Source organism: Marmota marmota, unplaced genomic scaffold (assembly GCF_001458135.2).
Source record: "Marmota marmota marmota unplaced genomic scaffold, marMar, whole genome shotgun sequence".
NCBI lineage: Eukaryota > Metazoa > Chordata > Mammalia > Rodentia > Sciuridae > Marmota > Marmota marmota.
In genome coordinates this window covers 7,487,713-7,491,232 of record NW_026000223.1, presented here as the reverse complement: position 1 = coordinate 7,491,232, position 3,520 = coordinate 7,487,713, and positions in this window count along the sequence as shown.

Here is a 3,520-nt window from a genome sequence, read left to right as displayed (position 1 = left end):
ATGAATGAATGAATGAATGAATGAATGAATATTTATATTTTTTTAATATTAGGGATTGAACCCAAGGCTTTGTGCATGTGAGGCAGGCACTCTACCAACTGAGCTATATCCCTAGCCTCCAGCAGTAAATTTTTATTGAGTGAAGAGACACACATATTAAATATGTTACAAGGTTCAATTCTAAGATAATTTGCTGAAGGCTTAAATATAGGATGCAATTATTTGAATATGGTTTGAATATGTTTCTAGGGGTTCACATAGTGGAAACTTGGTCTCCAGTGTGGGGGAAAATGGAACCTTTAAGAAGTGGATCCTAGTGGGAGGTGTTTAGGCAAATGGGGGTACTGCTCTTAGAAGAGATTAACATCATTCTCATGGAACCCTGAGTTAGTTTTCAGAGAGCTCAGTTTTTACTGACCCCTCCCTGTGTTCTGGCTTCGTGTCTTGCAATGTGACCTCTTCTCATATGCACTCCTGCCATTGTGATGTCATTCCCATAAGGTCTTCACCAGAGCCAAGTTTATTCCGGAGCTGAGCCCTTGAACCTCCATAACTGTGAACTAAATAAACCTTTTGTTCTTTATCAAGTTAACCAGCCTCAGGTATTTCATTTAGTTGTGGAAAACTAATACATAGGGTATAAGAGAAAAAGAGAGATGTTAAGGGTAAGCCTGAGATTTTTCAGCCTCAGCATCTGGCAGAATGAATTTGCCATTTACAAAATGGGGAAAATGTAATAAGAGCAGGCTCAGTGTGGAGATATGAAACTATGAGTTAATTTTTGGACACAGTATATTTGGAGAGTCTATTAATTATTTATTGGAATATCAAATGAGCACTGGATTTTTCAGTTCTATAGGTCAGGCGAGAAGTTGGGACTGGATATATAAATTTGAGATATAGGTATGTATGTATATATGTATTTTGAAAATGCCAGATGGGAGTTATTGTGGCTTTATCTAAGCATGCACATGTGCACACACACTTGTGCATGCATACGCACACACACACAGTGCACATGAGCTCTCTATTCATTTTCTTCACTGCACAGTCTGACTTCAGGATTGGTGACTGACAGCCAGCTGGGCTGCTCTTCCCATGATGCTTTGTGGTTCTTGGAGGAAACATGGTGAGCAATCTCAGTACAGTAAGGTTTGCTGCACATCAGCAGCACTTCCAGCTCCTTGCCATTGCAGACCAGGAACTTCCAGAAGCCACTTGGTAGCGTGTGCTTTGCTTTCTTGTTTGCCCCATAACCAAGGCTGGACATCAAGATCTGGTCCTTGAATTTTCTCAGTGTTTTCAGTACCTCTGGGTTTGTGCCAGTAACACATCTTTGGTCCTCTTTTGGATGGTTTTGGGCTTCACATGAGGTCTGAGGGCAGCCAAGATGCTGAATAGGAGATGTCTGCCACCTCTCTAGGCAGCGCTAGAAGAAGACAAGAGACAGGTATTTAAGTTCATGAATGTAGATCACTTACATGGTGAGCATAGATAGAGAAGAATTCAAAAGCCTGGGCTCTGGGGCATTTCTATATTTAGAGGTCATTTAGAGGATATTTAGAGGCAATGGTGCACCTGTTTTCCCAGACACTTGGGAGGCTAAGGCAAGGAGCATCACTTGAGCCCAGGAGTTCAGGGTCAGCCTGGGCAACAGAGTGAGATCCTATTTGGTTCCAGGGAGGAACCAAAGTCAACTGAGAAGTAGCAGTAGTGAAAGGAGAGCCAAGAGAGCAGGGTCCCAGAAGTCCTGGGAAGAAGATGTTTTAAGGAGGAAGCAGCCAGTGATGTCACATACTGTTGAAACATTGAATAACAAGAGGACGGAGAACATGCCATTGAATATGGCAGTGAAGGTCTGTCCTTGGTGACCTTGATGAGACCAGCCCCAAGGATGTGATGATGATGACATGCTGATCAGATTGGACTCAGCAGAGTTCCCAGTGGAGAAGAGGTGACAGAAAACGAAGCATTCTTTCAAGAGCTATTGCTTTGAAGAGGAGCATAGCACAGTGAGACTGATCATCTGGTGTCATCTTGGTTAATCAGGGAACTTTGGTTCCCAGAATCTTTTTTGAGACTCTGGGGTAAAGCTGGACAAAAGAGGAATGCCCACAAGCTTTGGGAGGTAGAAGTGAAGGAGGATCCCTCAATGCAGGGAGGACTTCAGGAGAGATATAGAAGCAGAAGTAGTTGGGTGCTCCAGCTTGTCTTCAGACTCCCCCTCTTTGTGTCCAGCTCTGCTTGCAGACTGTTGGTCTTGCCAATCCTCAGAGGACCTGGACCCACACAAACACTTGACTGCAGACCCACAGGGGCAGTAGCTGCTCTGAAGCCCTTAGATCTCTCCATACATTCTGCCTCATGGGAATCATTTCTGCAGCTAGATGTGTTGGCTGGGCCTAATTCTTCTTCCTGCATCTTCTACCTTCACTTCCCTAGCTCCTCCCCCAGCTATGTAAGGTCTACCCATCTGTTTCCTTGGTTGAACCCTGATTGACAGGTACATGAGGTATCTGGAAGGAAGATATGAGATCAAAGGAAAGATGTTTGTTTTTAAGGTGGGACTTTTACTGCCTGTTCATACGCTCAAGAGAACTCTCTAGAAGAGGGGGAATTGATGATAGAGGAGATGAAGAGCAACTGAAGGAGGAATATAGGTGTTTCAGGAGCCAGGACTCAGAGCATTGAGAAATAGGGACACAGGTCATCACCCATTTTACTGAGAGAAAAGACAGAGATGGCTACCTATGATGGCAGCATGTGAAATTCTGAAATATCCTAAATTTAATTAGAAAGGACAGATGATGAGGGGGGAAGGGGGGAAGAGATAAGGGAAGTTATCAGTTAATAGCTGCAGTGGTGGTATTGCGGAGACCAACAAAAAGACTGTCTCACATTCCTGAACATCCGTCTTAAATCTCATCACAGGGACCACCAGAGCCATTGTGCCCTGGTTACATATAAGCTTTGCAGATGAATTCCAACCAATTCAGAAGCAACCAGTACTTCTTAGGACTGCTCTCCTATTCTAAAGCTCTCCCCACCCATTGATATATCTATAGCCCATGTAGGTTCAATGTAAGCTTTCCTTCCTCTAAAATTTATAAAAATACTCTAGCAAATCCTGATGCTGGCTGTCGCAGAAACTTGTCCCAAGATCTGATTCTTTCTTTCCTGCTAGCATCAATAAGGCCTATTCTTTCAGAGATCCCTCAGTCTCAAGAATTTTGATTTCACACTTTTATTGTCTCTGTGAAATAAGATCAGTCATTGAACCTACTGGGGGAAAGGGATGGTTATTTGAGGAGAGGGAAAAGTGTGATGTAATTGTGAATGTTTGTCTTTTTTGGCTTGCTGGTCTGTGAACCTTTTTCTCAAATGTGGGGTATTCTCCATTTTCCAAGTCTTGGTTCAAGCTACAGCCTAAGACTCTCAGGAGGCTGAGACTCCACCTCCATCCACCTCTTAGCTAGGGCATGCAAGGGGCCAATGGGAGTGGGCTCAGTCAATCAGACAC